Source organism: Trichechus manatus, unplaced genomic scaffold, assembly GCF_000243295.1.
Source record: "Trichechus manatus latirostris isolate Lorelei unplaced genomic scaffold, TriManLat1.0 scaffold00026, whole genome shotgun sequence".
Classification (NCBI taxonomy): domain Eukaryota; kingdom Metazoa; phylum Chordata; class Mammalia; order Sirenia; family Trichechidae; genus Trichechus; species Trichechus manatus.
This window is the reverse complement of record NW_004443962.1, coordinates 14,992,097-15,006,666: the sequence shown is the minus strand read 5'-3', so window position 1 is coordinate 15,006,666 and position 14,570 is coordinate 14,992,097. Positions and strand designations below refer to the sequence as shown.

The 14,570-nt window shown below is 39.5% G+C and overlaps 1 long non-coding RNA gene across 1 annotated transcript; it reads right to left on the bottom strand.

Annotated features, from left to right (window-relative positions):
- Positions 1 to 642: 642 nt before the first annotated feature.
- LOC111820090 (uncharacterized) lies at positions 643 to 7,057 on the bottom strand. Its single transcript, XR_002823616.1, has 3 exons — positions 5,513 to 7,057; positions 2,894 to 3,080; positions 643 to 1,493 (listed from the first exon to the last, which is right to left on the bottom strand). It is a non-coding gene; the product is annotated as an uncharacterized LOC111820090 (long non-coding RNA).
- Positions 7,058 to 14,570: the final 7,513 nt, after the last annotated feature.

The window sequence follows — 14,570 nt, the reverse complement described above, 5'->3', positions numbered from 1 at the left end:
CCTAGTCCTTACAGGGCCCTTTAATCAAGTTGTGAGGGTGTGTAGGGGTGTGTGTGTGTGTGTGTGTTTGTGTGTGTGTGTGCATGTGTGTGTGTGTGTGTAGGTATGTATCCATATACACATAAGTGCATGGTTTCTCCAAGTTCTTCTATCCTTGTTCTACTGCTGTCCACATTTTGCCTTAGATTATACATCATATCATCCTTCTTTCCATCCACTCAAGGCCTGCGGACTTTCTGAACAATATTAATTCTGCAGCTCCTTTGTGGCTACATTACGGAGTGCTGTGATTTCCATAATTTTAGATGATCAGTGCCTCCCAGCAGATGAGGTAGTGGATGAATGCATCTATAGGGGAGGCAGATGTTTTAAGATGGGGTGGGCATTCCTTCCTAATTCTACTAATGACTGAAGCACAAGAACCACCAGCCTCTTTATGCTTGTAGAGCAGATGGAGAAAACATTTAAACTGCCTCTGATGAGTCAGAAATCCAAGTTCTATTCTGGGTTCTGTGGCTTTGGAAAGCTTGTTTATCTCAGCTCCAACTAGTCATTCCAACCAGTGTGGAAAACGTTGTCATACCAAAAAAAAAAAAAAAAAAAAAGTCATAGAAAGCAGCAGTGCCAACAGCCAAGTTCGCATTTCTCCTGTTACTCCGGGGACAAAAAATGGCTAGGTTGGCATCAGCTTTCAGCTTTGGAGAAGAGGATGCGATGGAGTATAGAAACTCTAAGCATTCCTCTTGGGATTGAAAAAAAAGAAACCATGAAAAGAATAAAAGAGAGAAGAGGGTCTGTGTAGCACACAAAAGCACAACAGCATGTCACTGAAATGACAACCAAGGAAGAAAATAATTGAGGATGAATGTGAAAGTCATCCTTGGAGAGCTGAAGCCCCATAAAGGAATGATAATAATAACAACCAGCATTTGTATAATACTTTGCTCTTTGTCTTATTTGATCTCGCACTTTCATGAAGGACCTATTATGTGATGATTCCCATTTTATAGGTGGGAAAAGCTGAGGCATAAAAGGCCAATGTCCTCAACACGTTCACGAAGTTCACAAGGTCAGAACTAGGGGGTAACCATATATTATGGGTTTAAATTCTACAAGTTTTCTTGGAAACATTTTCGATCTGCTTCAAAGACGTTACATGGTCCGATTGTCTATTTAGGCCTTGAACTTTCACCTTGGTGGATGATGATTCTTCCTAATCTAAGAGAACTTCTATAAGGTCCTACATGGGAGACAAAAGGGGCAGGTCAGGGGACCAAGCAACCATCCAACTCAGTCTTTCCCAAACATCATTTGACAACAAAAATCACATGGGCTCCTGTTAAATATTCAGTTTCACCAGTCCCCTTTCCTGAAGTTTCTGGTTTAAAGTATCTGAGTTAGGGCTTGGGAACTTGTATTTCTAAGCTTACGTACCAAAGTTATTCTTTTCATCATCGAAGTTTGGGAAGGATTGGTCTTCATAACTCATGAATCTATAGTTGGGTTTAGAACAAGAAGTAAAGGAAAATACGTGTCATTTTAAGATTTCTAGTACCTGCCTCTTTAATTCGAAGTGATTTCTAAGCATCCCTTATACCAACCCTTTTTGTTGTTTTTGTCTTAATAAAACACTCTGGTAATGAAAAGGATGTTTTGATGCGACGTATTAGTAAGGATCCTTGCTCACTGTAGGCCTGAGCTTTCTGCCTTATGCTTATGTATCACTCAGATTGAGATACGTGAACCTAAAGCTCTGATATTTTAGCTGAAACAATCTGGCAACCCTCTCCAGCATTCAATAACCCTTACTTTCAGGAAAAGAATTTCACACACAATCTAAATCCTTAATGTGGCAATTTAGTTCCATTTGAGAGTGTTGCTAGCTTTCTGATACTGATGTTTACTGCCTCAAATATTTTTATTTTTACTAGTGAGGGTATAAATTTCAGTAGATAAATAACAGAAATGTTAGAGTTAGGTTGGAAAGTTTGTATATAAAACCAGACGGGCAAAGCATGGTGATCTCTACTTTTGATCACTCTGTTCACTGTTAAGGATTTATGGAGCTAGGAAGGAGTTATTCAATGTATAGGCACTGAGTGAGAACATATGCAAGTTAAATTGCAACATATGTGGATTGTAGAAGTTGTCAGCGAAGCAAGTGGTGATTACATAACAATTTAGAAATAACACGAAGGAGCTAGGGGCCAAATAAATCATGGTAATATAATTTAGTTTGGTTGGCTTCAGTAAGAAGAGGTAAAAAAAAAAAAAAAAAGAATGCATTATGATAAATAATAATCAAAATTCTAATTAAAAAAACAGATTCTAACTGACAGCAATCCCATCTGTGCCTGAGTAGAAAAACTGTGCTCCACAGGGTTTCCAATAGCTGATTTTTCAGAAGTAGATTGCCAGGCCTTTCTTCCCAGGTGCCTTTGGGTAGTCTAGAAAGCCAACCTTTCGGTAAGCAGCCCAGTCCATTAACAGTTTGCACCACCCAGGGACTCCAAAATTCTAATAAAAAAACCAAACCAAACCCGTTGTCTTTGAGTTGATTCCGACTCATAGCAACCCTATAGGACAGAGTAGAACTGCCCCATAGAGTTTCCAAGGAGCACCTGGTGAATTCAAACTGCTGACATTTTGGTCAGCAGCCAAACTCTTAACCACTGCACCACCTGGGTTTCACTTATTCAGCATTTAGTATGTACCACAACTATCCTAAGCACTTCACATGAAATACCTTATTTAATCTTGAAATAGATGTTATTGCCATCTCTATTTATTTATAAAGAAATTGAGGTAGAGAGAGGTTAATTTGTCCAAGGTGAAACAGCAGCTGAGGTAATTGGGTACATAACTCTTCAAGGCAGTACAACTTCTAGCATACCTGTGCCATGTCCCAGGCCCTCCAGCCTTGATCCCTGCCATTGCCTTAGAATATCTTTTCTTGCTGAAATCTTCAGTTCCACTTGGCTGCTAACATCTGCCTCCCCAGCCAGGCCCCTTCTGATATCTCCAGACTACCACGCTGAAGGGGGTTCAGTTCACTGAAGTGCAGGATGGAATGGTGAAAACTGTAAGTTACACAGACACACCCGGAATGAAGTGGAGGTGGCAAATTTCCATCAAATTCATAAAACATAAACAACCAGTCTTTACAATTCAGAACCAAACAACTCCATGTCCTTCATAAATTATAGCGATTAAATTTAATCAAGTGTAATGACTATATAATCGCAGGCATAGTTCATCTACATTTTTTGAATATGTTGAAGTCTTGAGGAAGCCTCTTGAGTCCTCTAGGGATTACTCTCCCTTTCAGATGCTCTTTGAAAATTAATGCAGGGTGAGCTCAAGCAAGGAAAGAATACAGCTTGTCTCCCAGGTATTAGGTATCTACCATTTACAGAGCCTATTTTGCTTTTTTGTTGTTCATTTCCCACATCTTGTCTGAAGAGTTGCCTAAGAAGTCTGGGTAAATAAGATACCCTCTTTACCTATTACAAAATTTGCCTTTCAACTAGAAAGAAATACCAGTGAAAATAGTTGTAATGGGATTTGAACTATGATAATACATGCACATTTATGTGGAGGAGTATAGATTGGTTGATTCTTTTACTCTATGAAGAGAACAAGGTTATTTATCGATTAGATGTTTCATAGCATCTTTCCTCTGAAAGATTCAGCTTATGCACAGTTGGGGAAAAGTTTGTCCAAGGGATATAATTTATGGGCAGTGAGAGAAATAGGTGAGGAAAATAGTAAAAAAAAATTGTTAGGAAATACATGACTCCCTGTAAGATTTGGTATAAGAAAACGTACATGTCAGGGAATATGCTTTCAATGAATTTGAAGAAAAGCCAAATGCTAGTTTATCATGAGATTAAAAAAAGGGTCAAGATCCACACAGATACACACACATACACAAACCAGATTTTAGAAATAATTAACTGAAAATATTTTTAATTAAAGTAATACAAGAACATGGAGTCTTATGGTCTCCAAGCATACTGCAAAGGAGCAGGGTCCAGATTCCCACAGCTCCGTAACCCCAAATTCCTATTTTCTTCTCTTCCTGGCACAGAGAAATCTCCTTTTATCCAAGAAGGAAAGTGGCAGGGGCTTAAGCCGTGTCTCCTGCTTCCCTCAGACACTCTGCTCTACCCAAAAATGTTCCTCTCATTACGGGCCTTTGGTTTTGGGAAATAAAATATAGGAGGTTGTTATGCATTGAATTGTGTCCCCCCAAAATGTGTGTCAACCTGGTTAGGCCATGATTTCCAGTATTGTGTGATCCTCCATCATTTGTGATCTGATGTGATTTTCTTATGTGTTGTAAATCCTACCTGTATGACGTTAAAGAGGCAGGATTAGAGGCAGTTATGTTAATGAGGCAAGATTCCATCTACAAGATTAGGTTGTATCTTGAGTCATTTTGTTTTGAGATGTAAAAGAGAGAAGTGAGCAGAGAGACCAAGGGACCTCAAGCCACTAAGAATGAAGAACCAGAAGGGAGTCTGTCCTTTATACTCCGGGGTCCCAGTGCTGAGAAGCTCCTAGACCAGGGCAAGATTAATGACAAGCACCTTCCCCCAGATGAGACAGAGAAAGCCTTCCTCTGAAGTTGGTACCCTGAATTCAGACTTCTAGCCTCCCAGACAACGAGAGAATAAATTTCTCTTTGTTGAAGCCATCCACTTGTGATATTTCTGTTATAGCAGCACTAGATAAGACTAAGACAGAGGTCTTTTTGGTAGAAGTTCAGTTTCCACTCTGTTACATATCTCACCTGAGTGAATGAACAGAATATCAGTTACCTGTTTGGTTGGAAAAAGGGGGGTGGGGAAACGGGAAGGAGAAAGGAATAAAACATAATTGGTCAAAATATTATCCATCCATGCATGTGTACACCACCACAACAGAAGGCACGATGAAAGAGAAAATTTCTAGAAAAATGTACAAGCAAAGAGTTGAATGCTCTGAAGAAGGAAAAACTAAGTTTAAATGAGGGATTTTTTTTTTCCCCTTTCCAACATTGCACTGAAAGACGAATAGAATAGCCCAAATCTCTCAAAGGTTCATTAATCATATGCATAGAGAGAATAAATCACCTGTGGCAAAATGCCATTCAGTGCCTAGCAATATATTTAAAGGACGGTAAAGCCTTTCCTCAATTAATTATTTGACTACCACAGTGCAAAAGAATTCACTTCTTTTTTTTTTAACCTTAGCTATCTGTTAGGAGAGAATATGACTTTAATTTGATCTTTGGTAGACATAGCCTAGATCTTTCTCAATAGGCAAAAAAAAAAAAAAAAAAAGATCAAAGTTGTCAATAGACTTAAATGACAAAACGTAAGTGATTTCTTTGTAAGCTGCAAACCATTACACAATATGGCATTTATTGTTATGTCTACCTTTATAACGTCTCTTCATATGCACCTATTAACACCAGCCCAAATTCTTGCTCCCACCTCTGTCCCTGTAGACTGACTATTACACCCACCTGAAATTCATATCTGTTCTGTCTACTGTCATCAGGTGAGTTGTTTCCTCTTGATGTAAGACTCCCATTGCCATCTCTTCCCTCTGCCCACACGATAACTCCATCTCTTTGCTGCTGATTGGCTGCCGTTACAGGTGATGGAGGCTGATGCAGATGGATTTCAGCAGTTCTCATGAGTATTTTATGTGCTTCTGCTGATTTACAGTCAGTTCAGCATTCCTTTAAATGGCCATAAATTGGATTGATGTCATAAGTCATATCTAGAGAAAGTGCCAGAGTCCCAGCTCAGGCAGCTATGCTAATGTCTGTGAAAATAACAAAGAAACATCCTCATTCAGGCTCGACTCTATTGCATTAAAAGGCCAGATTGTAAGGATCTGTCAGTTCCTGAGAGGGGAAAAGGTAAAAGGGGGAGAAAGGTCTTTGTAGGATTATTAATAACACAGCCAGGAAGAAAGTATAGATGTGTGCCAGTGAGAATAAACAGGGGGAAGGAACAGGGGACTCTGGAAGAGTGATGAAAGAGAGTGCTCTGTACGGAAAAGACAAATGCAAATGAAATATACTGTATGGCAACGGATTATATCAGCGGCTGATATATGGGTTTCAGTATCAAATTGTTGAGCTGGCAGCCATTAATGTGATATAGTGGATGTGATATGCTGGGTGATGGCAGTCCTGGTGCAGGGAAAATAAGGAACACGCTGCAGTCTTTCAAAACAATGGTTCAAAGAAAAGACAGAAAATTATAGCACTACAAGTTTATAAAACTAAAGTCGTGTGAGATAATTATGGATTCTGATAGAGTTCATTATTCTTTATCTATCAGCTCTCCAATCTCATAAGGGAGAAAAAGGCTCCTTACTGGGGGATTGGGGTGAGAGCTTTTTCATTCCATTAAGGGTAGCAAAAGTGACTGGATGTTTTCTCTGTGGAGTGCACATTACCCTGACATCGTAGCCAGAAAGGTTGGAATCCCCAGCCCCCCTGGGTAGAACTATTTTGAGCCCCCACTGGTCTTCAGAATTCATAGGAATTCAGATTGCTTCCAAAACATTTTCTGCTACTCTGGTTCATTGACATATTCATTCATCAGATCTTTACTGAGAGCCTACTATGTTCCAAGCAAAGTGCCGGGGTTTCAGAAATGAAAGTAAAAAAACTCTCTGAAACAGGTATCAATTTTTATGTCTGTCCCTTGGCTTTTGCATTTGAATGGTTTGTTCACACAGCATGCTACATTGGCCCATGTAAAGAAAGTTGTAGGACAGGATGTCTAGGCAGATGTCTCTAAACCACTTGATGTGTTTCAGGGTCACTGCCAGTCCTCCTCTGCTGGCTTTTAGTCCTGACTTGACTCCGGCATGTAGTGCCTGCTGCTGGCACTGAGGTTTTGACAATTGGTTGGATGCTTCTTTTTGACCTACTCGATCTAAGTTTTCCACTCAGTTTTTGGCTTTGCTCACTGCCCCAGTTTTGGCATTCCCTGTAGCTTAAGGCTAATATGAGAGAAATCCTCCTCTTGGCATCCATAATACCCGCCCCCCATACAAACCCAATGCCAGCATTGCACTAGTTACCACTCCCCAACTCCACCCAGAAATGAGTATTCTGACACTTAGATTTATTTTTCTTTTTCTGGACCCTCAGTCTATGCTTCTTATTTCTTATGTGCTCCAGTTTCCGTCCTTGATTTTCTTTCTCATCTTGTGTACTCACTCTGAGAACACTTCTCCATCCCCAGGAATCCAATTACTCCCCATTGGCCAATCTGTCTGAGTCCTCCTTCTCCTCTACTTTCCTCCTGAACTCCTGACCCAATAGCCTTGCTGAACCGCCTACTGAACAGATCTAACTCGGTGTCCTGCAGGCATTTCAAGCTGAGGAGAGAGCCATCTATTCTTTCTCACGTGTCTTCCGTCTCTATTTAGAGCATCACCATCTCCCCAGTCCCTCAAATTAGACACAACTGAGTCATCCTTAATTCATCCTTCTCCCTAACCAGTCTCGCTACATAACCAGTTAGAAAAGTCCTTCCAGTTCCACCTAAGAAGTGTTTCTGAAATCTGTTCCCGATTCGTCTTTCTGACTGCCACTGCTTGAGTTCAAGCCCTTTCTACCACAACACCAGCTACTCACTGATATCCCTCCTTTCAATATTTCCAATTCTAATCCATCCAACCCTGCTACTGCTAACTAGGTCTCATTCTAAAATATATCTCTGACCATGACACACCTTGGTATAAAAATTCTTCATTTGTTATATCCTAAAGAATAATCTTTAATAAGTGCATACATGAATGGTTCTGTGTTTGAACCTGAAAGAGCATATTACTCAGCAGCCATTCAATATGGCAGCAACGTACCTTTCTAACGTTATCTCAAAATGCATACTCCCTCTGAAAAAACAAAACTCATTGCTGTGGAGCAGATTCTGACTCATAGTGACTGTATAGAACAGAGTAGAACTGCCCTATGGGGTTTCCAAGGAGTGGCTGGTGGATTTGAACTGCTGACCTTTTGGATAACAGCTGAGCTCTTAACCACTACACTACCAGGGCTCCCTACACAACGTATATGGCTCTAACTAACCTGGAATAATTGCCAATCCCTGAACGCACCTTATATTCTCCATCAGGTCATTAAACCCATTGTATAAAAGAGGTGGAATTCCCAGAGTTATTCCAGAACAAATTACTCTTTTCCATATCTACAACCCTACCCATAGCCCCACAAACTCCTGAAATTGAGTTTATTATTCTCCCTGTAGAATGAGACAAGAACTTTTGCTATGATCTCTTGGCATTCTTTTGACCTACTGGTCATCCCAAGAATAATAGGGACACTTTCACTGATCAGATGAACAAGTTTCAAGTTTCAGTCCTTCCGAAACACTAGTCTATATAGAAGTTACCACAGAACATTCTAAAACACAGATTTCTAGACCATACTCCTAGAAATTATAATTGGAATGAGGCCCAAGGATCTGTATTTTAAACAAGCTTCCCCAGATAATGCTGAGGCTCAGCCAAGTGTGGAAATCAATGGTTTGAATTAGCTGGATGACTGATAGAGCCAGGATGAATACCAAGACCAGCTTAATAACTGGGTTTCCCACTGGAGCAGAGCAATTCAGAACAATAACTAAAAGGTGGCTGGGAGTTAGGGGGGTGGTGACGAGTGGATGAGGAAGGAAACTGAGGCCATCAAAGTTATTCTAAAATCCCAGAGGTGGCAGCATTTTAGATGAGGCTGATAAATAAAAAATGGCCTCTCCCATCTGGCTTCATAATATGGGAAACATTGTTAATCAGACATTTGTAAAAGTACCACAGAGTTTGCTAAAGAACTATGACTATAGTTCTTAAATTCTAAAATAGGAGCATCAGGCTTCTATGTGTTCTGTCTTATACAAATGCCAGAGTCACTAACATGGGTACCTGGCATTTCCAAAGGATCCTACTTACATTGCTTACAAATTAGGCTAATACCACTTAAAACCACTTCAAATAGCTATTTATTATTTCACAATTTTCCTGATTTTAAATAGTATCAATTCTACCAATTTACCAACCCTCACTGATTAGTCTAACTTGGCAGCTGGTTAAACTGGCAGCAAACCACCACCATGGTGGTGCTTGATGACAGCAGTAATGCTGCTGATTGCCCAGACTGTCAAGAGTGGATGGAAGGGCAGCGCTGCCTAGGTGGCCCTGGTGGCCACCATAGAGCCATAGTTCACATTCTTTGAACTGGTTAATTTGGGAGGCATCCTCTCTTGAAATTGCTTTAGATGCCATAGAGAGCTTCCAGTTTCTGTGATATGAACTTCTCTGTAATTACCTAAAGGTTTGCGATTCTGTCATTTGTTGATAACCAGCTTTTTCCATGACCTTTCCGGACTTCAGTTTTTTTTTTTGATTTATGTTGTTTTGTTTTGGTGAAGTAATAATAATATCCATTTACCTGTATCCCTTGTTAAGGATGACCAGGGAAACCAGTGAAATGTATCTGTGAGTGAGCGAGTGAGCGAGTGAGGAGTGAGTAAGTGAATGAGTTATTGAGGCCTGCTGCGAAGTAACTGGCATGGTCATGGAGTAAGGGGGAATAGAGTGAGCGCTATAAGATGTCGCTACACCTTAAACAAGAAAAAGAAGAATAAAGCACACCAGCCACACAGAGCTGGTAAAGGGATAACATGCGCTAAAGCAACAGCAGAAAGACGAAAATCTGCAGAAGCCAAGTAAATTAAGCCCAGGATTCTTTTTCTTCACCTCAGTTCTGAGCCACCATCAGAATCAGTAAGTGGTAACTAAAAGTAAGATACAGAAAAAGACTGAAGAATTGGGATGGGATGAGGGAAAGGAGGATAAAATTGGGAAGGTGAGGTGGGAAAGAAAAAACCTTCCACTTGGCCAATCAGGCACCAGGAAGAGAATAAGGTAATGGGGAAGAAAAAACTCTTCAGCTTCTGGGAATTATAACCAGGTTTTCAAAGAAAGTTTTTTTGTCAGTTTGTTCTTGTTTTTAAACCCAAATATTTTAGTGTCACCTCCTTGTGAGTATAAAATTAAATATGCAGTTATGATGTTTGAAACCTCAGCCTGCTTACTTTGCGAAGTCGTGCCTTTGACCAGGTTTTCCTTCTAAAATGTTTCTGGGGAACATTAAAATAATCCGCAAATCTGCTGTCTTTGCTGCTTGCCACCCCAGCCAGCTGTTGGTCCAGTTCACTGCCTTTATTTACCGTCCCTTCTTCCTCGGAGCGCCTTACCTCAGGCTGCTGCTGCTTGGCCCATCCCCCATGCCCTCATTATCCTCCATCTGAGCGTCTTCCCTAAATTCTCAAAGACAAAGCAGAGAAAAACTGTAACTTTTAAGAAAACTTTGCAAAAGATTTGGAGATAAGGACAACTCCTATCCACCACTAGGAGCATCTTAGCTCTGAGTACACACACCTAAGCCTGCCCTTAGAGTACTTTAACAGTTTACAGTCCTGACTGGCCCCTCATCTGCCACCTCAAAGCTGAAGCCCACACATTCCCTTACCCCAAATGGGAAAGCTCCAGGCATTGTCATGTCTCAGCACCCAACTGTGAAAAGACCCCAGGGGAAGTGGAAATGGTTTGCCATCAACCTCAGTCTAAAACCTTGCTCCTGAATGCTCAATTTTTGCCTTAGGATTGATGTCTTAGTGGGAAGATTCTCTTCAAGGGAAACTCTAATCCACTGACTCAGGTGTTAACTTACCTGTTTTCTCCCAAATGATATCAATACACAACATTAAACACAATTTTAATAAATCCAAGGGAGGTAATAACTGTAAGGGAGTCCAAGCCAAACACATACATATCCCCGCAAGAACAAGCACATCAATCTAGGCCTTTGTTCTTCTCAGCCTTAGATACTTTATTCCCCAGTGGCTCTTTCTTTCTCTCTCTCTCTCATTTTCTCACCTGTCAGGTATTGACTTAAGGCTGAGATCTGACAATATATGGGCTTGAGATACATCCACCATATTATCCAGTTTTCACCTGTTATCCTCTAGCACAATTTTAAATGCATGCTCTTATATTTTCAAAGGTTTCCCAATTTGGACAATAAAGTTTATGGTCACCCTAAATTGAGGGGGATTAATCAGTACAATGAAACAAAGCATTTTAACAAAGGCCCTTACGTCACTTTCCTGGACTATCTTCCCTGGACTTCCCTGGACTACCTTACGAGCCTCTCATCTAAAATATCTGCCTCCGCTATTAACTGCCACGTAAGTGTTTAACAAATATTACTAAGCATATTTATAATATGCTTGGATTGTTCTTGAGACTGTATATAATATTTTAAACAACAAACAAATCAAGTTATGACTTTCACAAAGCTTACATTCTAGGGGACCAAATAGATCTTTTTAAGAGAAAAATCTGGTCATGACACTGCCTTACCAAAAATCTGTTAAAAGTTCCTGTTGTTTGCATACTGAAGTCCAAATTACTTAGCCTGGCCCCCAAGACTTTCTGCCCTACTCCCTCCCCCAAGTTTTTTCTAATATTTCCCTTAATGTAAGTCACACTAGACCAACAATATCCCACGTTCCTCTGAGCCTTTCATACCTCAACAGTTTGCTTGTGCTCTTTACCCTTCTCAGCATATCCCTACTCCATTTTTCCTCTTTTGGAAAGATCTACCTATCTTTCAAGCTTCAACTCAATGTCATTTAGTTTCTAAAGCTTTCCCTGAGCCTTGAAAGCAGAATCAGTCACTCCTTTATGTGTGAGCCCAAAGCAGTTTATAAACCCATCTGTTGTAGCACATACCACATCATGCTTTGGTTAATATGTTTATGGGTCTTTCTCTCCCACTAGACTGTGAACTCTTCAAAGACAGGGACCACATGGTCCTTGTGTTACCTATGGCAAGAATATCCAAGTTGCTTAATAGGTATTTATTGAATTTCATTAGAAAGTTGAGGACAACAATATGTTTAAACAAAATTTTTATAAGAATCTTTGATAAAAGGCTTGCAAGAAGAGCAGAGGGATAAGTTCAATAATGTGCAGTGGTTTTCAGAGAGGACTGGAAAAATCTAAAAGTTTTATGAATGTAATGCAAATTATAGAGAATTCTAAAGAACAAAGGTGAGAAGAATATTTACTATACTCATATTAAACATAAATATTTAAGTTATAAGGCCACATCTTGGAGTCATATAGAATCTGAAATATGCTATGACATTATATGCCAACACAAATATGCATCTCTCCTCTATGGCTGGGTGGAGGAAAATAAAACAGAATAGAATAAATCCAAATGCCAAAAGGAACAATGCAAGGTCACTCACACAGTCCCCTACAACAAGTCAAACAGGACAAAAGTAAGACAAAGCATGACAGTGTATTTTCCAGTTCTCATTCCAGATGATGGGCTGAGCACAGAATTTTACCCTCCTTCCTGAAAAATTCTGTTATATGGGAATAAAAAAAAATGTATACAAAAGAGAAGAAAAATCTACAACATTGTTAGAAAGAAGGAAAGAGTATAAGTATAAAGCTCAAAGACTTTCTGAAAGATATAAAGTGATTTGAATCTAGGTGTTGGAGAAAACAGTTCCAAGAGAGTAACAAAAAAGGTGTGTGACATTTTTCCTAGGAGTCCTGAGGAACTCTGCAGAAGAACCACCTGCAGCCTGGACCAAGCATTCTACTTCACTTGTCTTGGTTTGGGTTATAGCATTAGACCCTCAGCTTGCAGCTATATACATTTTTTTTAATAGTGGAAGGAAGAGATAGAAGCCAGGAAAAGAATCAAAGCAAAGCCCAAAATAACTATGCAACATTTACATAGATATATAAAAAATAGAAAGAGATTACTAAAGACATGAAAAGAAAAAAAAAAAAATTATTGATTTGTATGTCGTTAAATTTTGTATAAATGATATACTCTTCTAAAATTTACTTTTTTTTACTCAATATTTTGTTCTAAACACCCATTTAATACATCATATTTCAGATCAACCATCTTACTAGATCTTGGATCTTGGTCAAGGTGGTCTGACTCTGATATATCATAATTTTATTTTATGAACTGACATTATACTTGTAAAATGTTTATAACAATGTCTACAAATAGTTTATACTCAAGAAATGTTATTTGCTATTATTTTCACTATTATTTCATTCATTTGTGTGAATGCACCACAATTTATGTGTCCGTTCTTCTATGACAAACTGTTGAAAGATATTCACTATTTTATTTGTACAAAAAAAAGCTGCAATGAACATGCAAGTACAAGTACATGTCTCCTTGTGTATATGTATAGAAATATGTTATATCTTAAAGTGAATTGTTGGATTAAAGAGTATGATGGATCATCACAGTAACTGCCCTCAAAGAATCATGATTCTCCTCCCACATTGACTCTAGGTTTGTCTATGTGACTTCTTTGGCCAATAAGAAATTGTCAGGAGATAATTCTCTATGGGTTTCTCACATGTCTGCACACCTTGAAGTAAGGTGCTAATTGTTCCTTTGTCCCAGCCTACCTTTTTAATGATGTTTGTATAGCAAACAGTTTTGTAGATAAAAGAAAATAGTGTCACACTTCCTCTTCTGGGTCAGAACACAGGTTTCCATGCAGCTTAGTATGAGAGATTCAGGTTCCCTAAGCCCAGGGTTCCTCCGCAATGATTCAGACCCACTGAATCCACAGCATCCACCTGGAATCCAATGTGTTGCCCTCATAAGTCTTTGGATGTGAACACCATGTTCATTCTGCCTGATGTATATTATGAGTAACAAGATCCTTTATCTCTGGCCCAGGAGTCTTGTGTCTTCTGCCAGCAACCAGGAAACTATGGAAGGTTAACTTCTTGGTTTGAGACTAGGGTAAAATCTCATATTCTTCACATTTCTTGACAGATAATAGCAAATGTGATAAAAGGAGAGTCTAAAACTTCTTGCACATTGGAGGTTGGCTTCTCTTGCTGCTTGGAACTCTTTTGCAACCATGCAAAAAAGCCCAGACTAGCCTCTTGGAGGATGTTAAAGAGACTGGGAAGAGAGACCTCACATGTACCAATCAAGGTCCAAATCTATTAGAGAGCCCACCTGACATGAGAAAGCAGACATGAACTACCTCAGCCCAAATTGCTAGCCCACAGAATCACGGAGCAATAAATTGTTGTTTTATGCCAATAATTTTGGAGGTGACTAGTTATATAGCAAGGAGCCCTTGTGGTGCAACGGTTAAGCGCTTGCCTGCTAACTGAAACTTTGGCGGTTCAAATCCACCAGTGGCTCTGTGAGAGAAAGACCTGGCAATTGGCTTCTGTAATGATTGCAGCCAAGGAAACCCTATGAGGTAGTTCTACTCTGTCACATGGAGTTGCTGTGACTCGGAATCAACAACAACAGCAGATATACAGCAAAAGTTAACTAATACAAGGTAGTTAGGTAGTTATCACATAATACAACCAGATATTGACATAGGCTCTGAGGATAAAGCAACAGATAAAAATGAGCTATATTCCAGAGGTCTTGATTAGCTTCAGCTTCACTTGAA